The sequence below is a fragment of the Arachis ipaensis genome, chromosome B5, assembly GCF_059453495.1.
Source record: "Arachis ipaensis isolate K30076 ecotype BB chromosome B5, ASM5945349v1, whole genome shotgun sequence".
Classification (NCBI taxonomy): Eukaryota; Viridiplantae; Streptophyta; class Magnoliopsida; order Fabales; family Fabaceae; genus Arachis; species Arachis ipaensis.
Genome location: NC_142440.1, coordinates 119,236,969 through 119,249,542, shown reverse-complemented (window position 1 = coordinate 119,249,542; position 12,574 = coordinate 119,236,969). Strand labels below are relative to the sequence as shown.

The following is a 12,574-nucleotide window of genomic DNA, read 5'->3' as shown; positions in this document are numbered from 1 at the left end:
TATTGCCACCACATCAAAATAATTAAACTAGTTTCAAGGATGAATTCGAAACCATGTACTTCTTGTTCTTTTGTAATTAAAATATTTTTCATTTAAGAGAGGTGATGGATTCATATTCATAACTTTAAGGCATAGACACTTAGACACTAATGATTATGTAATAAAACACAAACATAAATAAAACATAATGCTCAAAACCGAAAAACAGGAAAAATAAATAAACAAGGAGATTAAAGAATGAGTCCACCTTAGTGAGGGTGGCGTCTTCCTCTTCTTGAAGAACCAATGGTGCTCTTGAGATCCTCTATGTCTCTTCCTTGTCTTTGTTGCTCCTCCCTTATAGCTCTTTGATCTTCTCTAATTTCATGGAGGATGATGGAGTGCTCTTGGTGCTCCACCCTTAGTTGTCCCATGTTGGAACTTAATTTTCCTAGGGAGGTGTTGATTTGCTCCCAATAATTCTGTGGAGAAAAGTGCAACCCTTGAGGCATCTCAGGGATTTCATGATGAGGAATCTCCTCATGCTCTTGTTGAGGTCCATGATCTCTTGTTTGCTCCATCCTTTTCTTAGTGATGGGCTTGTCCTCTTCAATGAGGATGTCTCTGGCCTTAGGTGCCCTAGATGGTTATGAAAAACAAAAAGCAATGCTTTTACCACACCAAACTTAGAAGGTTTGCTCGTTCTCGAGCAAAAGAAGAAAGAAGTGAGTAGAAGAAGAAGAAAATGGAGGAGATGGAGGTGTGTGAATGGTTCGGTCAAGGGGGTTTTAGGTGGTTATGATGTGTAAAAAGGAAGGAGTGATGGTTTGAATTTAAGTGGGTGGGTGTAGGTGGGTTGTATGATGGTTTTGGAGGAGTAATGGAGGTGATTGGTGGAGGTTAATTGAGGAAAAATGTTATGAAAAGGTGTGAAGAGGAGAGAAGAAGTGGTACGGATCCTGTGGGGTCCACAGATCAAGTGGGGTCAAGGACTTAACATCCCTGCTTCAATTAGGCGTGTAAAACGCCCTTGCTGTGCAATCCTGGCGTTTAACGCCAGACTACTGCCTGTTTTTGGCGTTAAACGCCCAAATGTAGCTTGTTTCTGGCGTTTAACGCCAGGTAGATGCTTGTTTCTGGCGTTAAACGCCAGCTTGGTGCCTGTTTCTGGCGTTAAACACCAGACAGATGCATGTTTCTGGCGTTTAAACGCCAGACTGTTCTCCTCCAGGGTGTGCTATTTTTCATTCTATTTTTCATTCTGTTTTTGATTTTTCAGTAGTTTTTGTGACTTCACATGATCATCAACCTAAAGAACAAATAAAATAACATTGGAAAATAAATAAATATAATTAGATAACATTGGGTTGTCTTCCAACAAGCGCTTCTTTAATGTCAATAGCTTGACAGTGAGCTCTCATGGAGCCTCACAGATGTTCAGAGCATTGTTGGAGCCTCCCAACACCAAACTTAGAGTTTGAATGTGGGGGTTCAACACCAAACTTAGAGTTTGGTTGTGGCCTCCCAACACCAAACTTAGAGTTTGACTTTGGGGGCTTTAGTTGACTCTGCAGTGAGAGAAGCTTTTCATGCTTCCTCTCCATGGTTACAGAAGGAGATCCTTGAGTTTTAAACACAAGGTTGTCCTCATTCAGTTGAAGGATCAATTCTCCTCTGTCCATATCAATCACAGCTCTTGCTGTGGCTAGGAAGGGTCTTCCAAGGATGATGGATTCATCCTCATTCTTCCCAGTATCCAGGATTATGAAATCAGCAGGGATGTAAAGGCCTTCAACCTTTACTAGCACGTCCTCTACTTGTCCATAAGCCTGTTTTCTTGAGTTGTCTGCCATCTCTAATGAGATTCTGGCAGCTTGCACCTCAAAGATTCCCAGTTTCTCCATTACAGAGAGTGGCATGAGGTTTATCCCTGACCCAAGGTCACATAGAGCCTTCTCAAAGGTCATGGTGCCTATGGTACAAGGTATTAAGAACTTTCCAGGATCCTGTTTCTTCTGAGGTAATGTCAGTTGATCCAGATCACTTAGTTCATTGATGAGTAAGGGAGGTTCATCTTCCCAAGTCTTATTACCAAATAATTTGGCATTCAGCTTCATGATTGCACCAAGGTACTTGGCAACTTGCTCTTCAGTGACATCTTCATTCTCTTCAGAAGAAGAATACTCATCAGAACTCATGAATGGCATAAGGAGGTTCAAAGGAATCTCTATGGTCTCTAGATGAGCCTCAGATTCCTTTGGTTCCTCAAAGGAAAACTCCTTGTTGATCACTGGACGTCTCAGGAGGTCTTCCTCACTGGGATTCACGTCCTCTCCCTCCCTTGTAGGTTCAGCCATGATGGTTAAATCAATGGCCTTGCACTCTCTTTTTGGATTCTCTTCTGTATTGCTTGGGAGAGTACTAGGAGGAGTTTCAGTGACTCTTTTACTCAGCTGGCCCACTTGTGCCTCCAAATTCCTAATGGAGGACCGTGTTTCATTCATAAAACTTACAGTGGCCTTAGATAGATCAGAGACTATATTTGCTAAGCTAGATAGATTCTACTCAGAACTTTCTGTCTGTTGCTGAGTGGATGATGGAAAAGGCTTGCTATTGCTAAATCTGCTTCTTCCACCATTATTAAAGCCTTGTTGAGGCTTTTGTTGATCCTTCCAAGAGAAATTTGGATGATTTCTCCATGAGGAATTATAGGTGTTTCCATAGGGTTCACCCATGTAATTCACCTCTGCTATTGCAGGATTCTTAGGATCATAAGCTTCTTCTTCAGAAGATGCCTCTTTAGTATTGTTGGATGATTCCTTCAATCCATTCAGACTCTGAGAGATCATATTGACTTGCTGAGTCAATATTTTATTCTGAGCCAATATGGCATTCAGAGTATCAATTTCAAGAACTCCCTTCCTCATAGGCGTCCCATTATTCACAGGATTCCTTTCAGAAGTGTACATGAACTGGTTATTTGCAACCATGTCAATGAGTTCTTGAGCTTCTGCAGCCATTTTCTTTAGGTGAATGGATCCACCTGCAGAATGGTCCAGTGACATCTTTGATAGCTCAGACAGACCATCAAAGAATATATCCAGGATGGTCCATTCTGAAAGCATGTCAGAAGGACACTTTTTGGTCAGTTCCTTGTATCTCTCCCAAGCTTCATAGAGGGATTCACCTTCTTTCTGTCTGAAGGTTTGAACATCCACTCTAAGCTTGCTAAGCTTTTGAGGAGGAAAGAACTTGTCTAAGAAAGTCGTGACCAACTTATCCCAAGAGTTCAGGCTGTCTTTAGGTTGAGAGTCCAACCAAATTCTAGCTCTGTCTCTTATAGCAAATGGGAAAAGCATAAGCCTGTAGACCTCGGGATCAACCCCATTGGTCTTAACAGTATCACAGATCTGCAAGAATTCAGTTAAGAACTGAAAAGGATCTTCAGATGGAAGTCCATGAAACTTGCAGTTCTGTTGCATCAGAGAAACTAATTGAGGTTTAAGCTCAAAGTTGTTTGCTCCAATGGCAGGAATTTAGATGCTTCTTCCATGTAAATTGGAATTTGGTGCAGTAAAGTCACCAAACATCTTCCTTGCATTATTATTATTTTCGGCCATATTTTCTTCTTTTTCAAAAATTTATGTCAGATTTTCTCCAGAGAGTTGTGCTTTGGCTTCCCTTAGCTTCCTCTTCAGAGTCCTTTCAGGTTCAGGATCAGCTTCAACAAGAATGTTCTTATCCTTGTTCCTGCTCATATGAAAAAGAAGAAAACAGAAAAGAAAATATGGAATCCTCTATGTCACAGTATAGAGATTCCTGTATGTGAGTATAAGAATAGAAGAATAGAAGAAGAGAAATTCGAACACCAAGAGGAAGAGAGGGTTCGAATTTTGAGATGAAGAGAAGTGTTAGTAAATAAATAAATAATTAGAAGGAGATGAGAGAGAGGGAATTTTGAAAATTAATTAAATTAAAAATAAAATTAAAGTTAAATTTTGAAAATTAAAATTGAAATCAAATTAAATTAGAAATTAAAATAATTAGTTAATAAAAAAAAGAAATTTGAAAAAGGGGGAAGGGATTTTCGAAAATTAGAGAGAGAATTAGTTAGGTAGTTTTGAAAAAGATAAGAATCAATTAAAAAGTCAAGTGGTTAATTGAAAAAGATTTGAAAATCAAATTTAAAAAGATAAGAAGTTAGATAAGATTTTGAAATTGATTTTGAAAAAGATTTGAAAAAGAAATTAAAAAAAGATTTGATTTTGAAAATTAAAGTTGATTACTTGACTAAGAAACAAAAAGATTTGATTTTAAAATTTAAAGATTAAACCTTTCTTATTAGGCAAGTAACAAACTTAATATTTTTGAATCAATTACATTAATTGTTAGCATTGAATTTGAAAATATGGAATAAAAATAAGAAAAATATTTTGAAAATTAATTTGAAATTTTCGAAAATTTGAAAGAAAAATTGAAAAAGATTTGATTTTTGAAAAAGATTTGAAAAAGATAGAATTTTTTTTAAATTGAAAATTTGATTTGACTCATAAGAAACAACTAGATTTTAAAAATTTTTGAAAAAGTCAACTCAAATTTTCGAATTTTATGAGTGAAAAAGGGAAAGATATTTTTTTATTTTTGAATTTTTAATGATGAAAGAGAAAAACATCAAAAGGACTCAATGCATGAAAATTTTGGATCAAAACATGTGATGCATGCAAGAACACTATGAATGTCAAGATGAACACCAAGAACACTTTGAATATCAAGATGAACATCAAGAACTTATTTTTGAAAAATTTTCAAGAAAAGAAAACATGCAAGACACCAAACTTAAAAATTTTTATTCTTTAGACATTAATGATTCAAGAATGCGTATGAAAAACAAGAAAAGATACAAAACAAGAAAATATGAAGATCAAACAAGAAGACTGGCCAAGAAAAACTTGAAGATCATGAAGAATGTAATGCATGAAATTTTTGAAAATAATTTTTTTGAAAATTCAAAAGATGCAATTGACACCAAACTTAAAACTTGACTCTAGACTCAAATAAGAAACACAAAAAATTTTTTTGGTTTTATGATTTTATTAATTTTTTTGATTTTTTCGAAAATTAATTGGGAAAAACGAAAAAGAAGAAATTATTTTTTTTTTGGATTTTCGAAAATTTATTTTTAGAAAAACGAAAACAAGGAAAAAATCTTTGAAAAATTTTTGAAAACAAAATAAAAGTTGGAACAAGAAGAAAATTACCTAATCTGAGCAACAAGATGAACCGTCAGTTGTCCAAACTCGAACAATCCCCGGCAACGGCGCCAAAAACTTGGTGCATGAAATCGTGATCTTCAACAATGGCGCCAATGGCTTGGTGCTCTCAAACGTGAGTCACACTTTGTCACAATTCCGCACAACTAACCAGCAAGTGCACTGGGTCGTCCAAGTAATAAACCTTACGAGAGTAAGGGTCGATCCCACGGAGATTGTCGGCTTGAAGCAAGCTATGGTCACCTTGTAAATCTCAGTCAGGCGGATTCAGATAGTTATGGAGATTTGATAATTAAAACATAATTGAAATATAAACTAGGATAGAGATACTTATGTAATTCATTGGTGAGAATTTCAGATAAGCGTATAGAAATGCCTTTCATTCCTCTGAACCTCTACTTTCCTGCTGTCTTCATCCAATCATTCCTACTCCTTTCCATGGCAAGCTTTATGTAGGGCATCACCGTTGTCAATGGCTACATCCCATCCTCTCTGTGAAAATGGTCCAATGCGCTGTCACTGCATGGCTAATCATCTGTCGGTTCTCGATCATACTGGAATAGGATTTACTATCCTTTTGCGTCTGTCACTACGCCCAGCACTCGCGAGTTTGAAGCTCGTCACAGCCATCCCTTCCCAGATCCTACCCGGAATACCACAGACAAGGTTTAGATTTTCTGGATCTCAAGAATGGCCGTCCATGGGTTCTAACTTATACCACGAAGATTCTAATATCTCGGACTCGGTCCTCTATATTAGATATCTAAGAGATACTCATTCTAGCTTGTTTGCATGTAGAACGGAAGTGTTTGTCAGGCACGCGTTCATAAGTGAGAATGATGATGAGCGTCACATAATCATCACATTCATCATGTTCTTGGGTGTGAATGGATATCTTAGAATAGGAATAAGCTCGAATTGAATAGAAAAATAATAGTAATTTGCATTAATTCATGAGGAACAGCAGAGCTCCACACCTTAATCTATGGTGTGTAGAAACTCTACCGTTGAAAATACATAAGTGATGAAGGTTCAGGAATGGCCGAATGGCCAGCCCCATGATCTAAGAACTAAACGTCCCAAGATGTCTAATACAATAGTAAAAAGTCCTATTTATGCTAAACTAGTTACTAGGGTTTACAGAGATAAGTAAATGATGCAGAAATCCACTTCTGGGGCCCACTTGGTGTGTGCTTGGGCTGATCATTGAGTTTTACATGTGTAGAGGCTTCTCTTGGAGTTGAACGCCAGTTTGTAACCTGTTTCTGGTGTTTAACTCCACTTTGCAACCTGTTTTTGGCGTTTAACTCTAGAATGTAACATGGAACTGGCGTTGAATGCCAGTTTGTGTCATTTAAACTCGAGAAAAGTACAAACTATTATATATTGCTGGAAATCCCTGGATGTCTACTTTCCAACGCAATTAAGAGCGTGCCATTTGGAGTTCTGTAGCTCCAGAAAATCCACTTTGAGTGCAGGGAGGTCAGAATCCAACAGCATCTGCAGTCCTTCTTCAACCTCTAAATCTGATTTTTGCTCAGGTCCCTCAATTTCAGCCAGAAAATACCTGAAATCACAGAAAAATACACAAACTCATAGTAAAGTCCAGAAATGTGAATTTTATTTAAAAACTAATAAAAATATACTAAAAACTAACTAAATCATACTAAAAACTATGTAAAAATAATGCCAAAAAGCGTATAAATTGTCTGCTCATCAGAAACCCTTGTACGAGGGGTCTAATCATAAAAAATTGTCTGCATGTATTAGAATGATGAGTATTAAGTCTAAGTCCAATCATATCCAAGAGTCTTTTGATAAGTGGGACACCCTTTGCAACGACTTAGTACCTGTTGAACTAGTGGCATCCCCGGAGGCATTATGAAGCAAGAGGTTTGTTTCAAAATTGGGTCTAAATTCTGTGAAAATTGATTGTTGCTTGAATGGTTGTATGTTGTATTACAAGGGGATGTAGATCTAACTGTTTGGAGATTTTGTGATGCATCAAGATTTCAAGTCGAGAGAGAACGGATTGGTAAAGTTAGTTAACGAGAATTCTAAACAAACAGATGCACTACTTGCCTTTAATCCATAGGCTTAAACGGTTGTATGCATCGATGAGTTCAGCCCCTCACATGACCTAACATACTAACAAGAAGAGAGATGATGGTCTGATGACACACCGGTCACATGGAGATGCTTGGAAACACGTTGATAGGCTCCACCCTATATTTGCGAGCGAGCCTAGAAATGTTAGAATAGCTTTGTGTTTTGACAGGTTTGCACCAAATTCTAATTTTGGTAACGCGTACTCTTGTTGGCCTGTAATGGTGACTCCTTATAACCTACCTCCCGAAATGTGCATGAAGGACCCATACATGTTCCTAAATTGTATTATACCTAGTCCAAGCAATCTAAAAGCAAAAATAGATATCTTTTTGCAACCCTTGGTGGATGAGTTGATGGAGTTGTGGGTTCATGGTGTAGAAACATATGATATTTCAACCAAGACAAACTTCCAACTTCATGCTGTGTTGGTGTGGACCATTAGCGACTTTTCTGTGTACGGGATATTATTAGATTGGTCCACTCAAGGTAAAATCTCGTGTTCTATTTGTATGAAAGATACAAAGGTATTTTGGCTGACAAATGGGGATAAGAATTCATTGTTTGATTATTATCGAAGGTTCCTCAATATTGATCATCCTTTTTGGTGCAACAAAGAATCATTTAGAAAGAATAGAACTGAACAAGAAGATGCACCCATGAGATTGAGTGATTTGAAAGTTTTGCATTGTGTCAGTAGAATCCCAAGGATCGTCGATAACAGGGTAGGTGTGAGACCTCTGGGATATAGTAAGGAGCATAATTGGACAAAGCAGAGTATATTTTGGGACTTTCCTTATTGGAAAGACAATTTGGTTTGACATTGTCTTGACGTAATGCACATTAAAAAGAATGTATTTGATAATATCGTGCACACAATAATGGACTATGAGAGGACAAAGGATAACGATAAGGAAAGGTTAGGTTTGATAGACATTTGCAGACGACCAGATATGATCTTAACAAGAATTGATAACGGCCGGTGGGCTAAACCAAAGGTGGTGTTCGCTCTAGCGAAGGACCAGAGGCAAAATGTTTGTAGATGGATTAGAGGACTGAGGTTTTTCGATGGTTACGCTTCTAACTTGGGTATGTGTCAAACGTCTCACATGGTAGGTTTTTGGGTTGAAGAGTCATGATTGTCATGTCTTTATAAAGTCATTACTTCCTGTTGCGTTCCGAGAACTTTCTACCAATATTTGGAAATCCCTTAGAGAAATTAGTGAGTTTTTCAGGAATTTATGTGCTATGAAACTTAACGTAAGTGATCTCACAATCATGGAGAAGAACATTCCGATCATACTTTGTAAGTTAGAGAGGATATTCCCTCCTGGATTTTTTGACGTCATGGAACACTTAGCAATCCACCTGCTGATGAGCAAAAAGTGAAGTTCACAGATATTGGCAAGTGCACCGGATTGTTCAAGTAATACCATGGTGAGTGGATATCGCTCACACGATGATTAAAGGATTGATCATGCAAATATCAAGTTAAACAACTAATTAGATCAATAAAACCTAGAACCAATGAATATTGAAGCTTGCTGGAAACTTGAAAGACTTGAATGTTGAATTGCTTGAAGACAGTGAACGTGTAATTGATTGAAAGAGAATATATAATGGAGAAGTCAAGGGTTTCGGAGACGTTTAAGTCCTTAAAAAAATCAAACTTTGTTTCTCTATTCTAAAGTAAGAAAAGATCTTTTCACGACGAATCTTATTTAACCGATTTCCAATGTCTTGGCTTCTCAGTTTCTCTTCAATTAACCAACCGCCAATGTCTTGGTCAATCAATTAATCGAAAAGCTTAAGCGCAAAAATCGATTCAGTTCTTCATAAGATTCAAAAGTAATCCTCAGGTCGGATTATATGTCACGTATCCAATCTAGTCCTGTCCGATTGAATCTTATGAGAAAACATAATTTTTAAAAGTTGTCCTAATCCGAATTATATACCACGTATTCAAAACTAGGGTGATTGAAAATCATATATTGTGTTGCACACTTTAAAAACCACTATGTCTAGTCGATTCAAAAAGTCATGTGAAAGAGTTTTCAAACATAATTTGGATATCAGTTTTGTCGACGCAATAAACAAATTCAAAACGGGATTAACATGCATGTCGACACTACTAATCCTTTAGGGATGAAGAACGAAACACTCAATTATAAAATAGATCAATGCAATACTTTAAAATAGAAGAAAACTTAGATTAATACTTCATAGAAACATAAACAGAGCTCCTAACCCTTTAACAAAGAGATTAGTGACTCACGGTGAATTGAAAAACAAAGCAAAAGAAAAGAAGAAGAAGAGAGACACATGAGGGATCCGAAGATCCTCCCCCTGGCTGTCTTTTCTTGTGAATAATGTTCACTTATTTATATCCTAGGTTTACCTAAAGTTCAAATTCAAAAACTAAATCTATATATTATATTTTAGGAAGAATAAGATAACTAATAATAATAATTCAAATCCTAAATAAAAAAATTCAAATCAAATCCTATCTTATAGATTCTTCCACAATCTTAACCAAACTTACATCTTCTAGAGTAGAATGGGGTTCAATTGGCGTGTAGGATGGGTCTTGGGCATGTAATTGGGCTACTGGGCGTGTAACTGGGTGTTTAGGCATGTAACGCAGCCTCTAGGATTGTAATAGGGTGCTTGGGCGTGTAATGCAACCTCTGGGTATGGCACTTGGTGTCAGGGCATGCTACTTGCTTCTTGGGCATGTAACGCAACCTCTGGGCACTCTTCAAAGGCGTTACACTCCCATTTTGGGCGTTACAAGCAATGCCCATTTTTGATGATTTTACAAGCTGAAAGGTGAAAGTTGTTCGTGGCACAAACTAAACGTCCACCATAAAAATATGTATATCTTTTTAAGCTCTCGATGTTAGCTTTCTAACACCACTAGAATTATCTCTTTTGGACCTCTGTAGCTCAAGTTATGATCACTTGAGTATGAAAAGATCAGGATTGACATCATTTATGAATTTGCTCATAGGGGCTTTCTTGTCTTCAAGGCGTTACACGCCTACTTCCATGCGTGGCACGCTAGCTCCAACTTGCATGTAGGGCATTGCACGCCCTGTGTATGATGTTGCACGCCCCCTACTTCTCCTCCAGGGTGTGGCACGCCCTCCCTGCTCCTCTCCAGGGTGTTGCACACTAACTATGCTGCATGGCTTGCATGGCTTTGATCCTTACTTGCTCTGGCTCTTCATGCATTGATTTCCCTTTGATTATCCTCTCTTTTTGCTACTTTATTGTCATCTTTTTTATCCTATACTTCCTTAAAAACACTTCGAAAGTACTTAGTAGCAAGGGATACTTAAAAGTAATGAGTTTGACAGAAGATTATGCAATTAAACCTAAGGAAACAATAGAAAAACACAAGAAAAATATAATATAAACTACTAAAGATACGAACGCATCACCTGCCGTAAGAAGCAAGAGTATGTGGGCTAGTCCAATTTAGGTGGATGTACCCATTTGAGAGCATGATTGGATCATTCAAGTGCACCGTCAAGAACAGAGCTCGGATTGAGGGTAGTATCTGCGAAGCATTCCTAGTTAAAGAGACATCCGCATTTTTCTCCTTCTATTTTGAGCCTCATGCTGAGTCATGTAGAACAAGAATAGGAAAAAATGATGAGAGGAAAAAATCCTCATCAGGAGTACTAACGTATCCAATATTTGTTCTGGAAGGAGTTGCAATGGGCGCAGGTACTGAATATTGGTTAGAGAAAAAAAAATTGATGCCACACATCTGCATGTGTTGCTTAACTGTGACCAAGTTTCACCCTACCTGATGTGAATTTTTAAGCCTTCGTAACTATTGCATTTAGTAAGATACTATCTTCGTCATCTAATCAAAACTTCATTACACTAAAATTTTTTTATTTATCCTATTGTATCACAGGTTATTCCATGAAACAAATTCTGATACATCACTAAACAATTTTTTCAATTGGTTCAGAGAATACGTCAGAGTGCATCTAACTGATACAATAGATTTGAAACTAGTTATAATTAGTTGGGGTCCAATGAACAAGGACACAAACTACCCGATATACAATATTATTGGATATTAGTTCTATTTTTTTACAATAATTGGTTGGAAAGAAAACAGATAACACCGGGGTCTAGGTTCGTGGGGATTCAGGCGGTGGTCATTCTGACTGGTACGGTGTGTTGCACAATATAATTCAATTAGAATATTTTGGTCGCACTACGTACAAGGTGTTAATGTTTAAATATCAATGGTATAATCCAAGTTCACGACAAGGAACACGAAAGCACAAGGACTACAATATCACTGAAGTAAATGTGACCAGAAAATATAAACACTATGATCCTTTTATTCTACCTCAAAATACACAACAGGTATACTATTTGTCTTATTCGGGGTCATGCAAGTGTAGTTGGGTGGTTGTGGTTAAGACTAAGCCAAGAGGTCGCATCGAGTCTGATGGGACAGAGAGTCAATAACCTTTCCAAATTGATGACCCAACTCCTTCGAAAATGATGGTTGATACTGGTGATGATCTGATCATTCTTAGGTTGACTGTTATGGATGATGACATCATTGACCTTAGGGTAGATGATGACACACTACCACTAGACAACGACGATCTTCAAAAAGAAGACGGGGTTAATGGAGACGAAGAAGACGAGTTCGATAATAAGAAAATTACCTCGGAAGAGGAGGATGATGAACCAGAAGAAGAAGATAATGAATCTGAATAAGATTAATGTCAATATATTTCTATCCTATGTATTTCATTATCAAACTTTCACTTCGTGTTTACATTCTATATATTTTATAAATTTTTTTGTTTTTTGCCGGTAAATCTGACGATACTTTGCATTTTTCTTGTAGTGAACAACCGACCTAAGGGTGATCAGATCACTAGGATCAACCACCATTTTCGAAGGAGTTAGGTGATGAATTTGGAAAGGTTTCTGACCCTCTGTCTCATCAGACTCAATGCGACCTCTTGGCTTAGTCTTAACCACAACCTCCTAACTAGACTTGCATGACCTCGGATGAGGCAAATAATATACCTGTCGTGTATTTTGAGATAGATAAAAGGATCGTAGTGCCTATATTTTTTGGTCACATTTACTTCAGTGATATTGTAGTCCTTGTGCTTTCGTGTTCTTTGTCACCAACTTAGATCATACCATTGACATTTAAACAAACACCTTGT

General features: G+C 37.3%; 1 non-coding gene across 1 annotated transcript; it reads left to right on the top strand.

Moving 5' to 3' along the window:
* The first annotated feature begins 3,098 nt into the window (after positions 1-3,098).
* LOC148565557 (small nucleolar RNA R71) lies at positions 3,099-3,206 on the top strand. Its single transcript, XR_015885293.1, has one exon. It is a non-coding gene; the product is annotated as a small nucleolar RNA R71 (small nucleolar RNA).
* Positions 3,207-12,574: the final 9,368 nt, after the last annotated feature.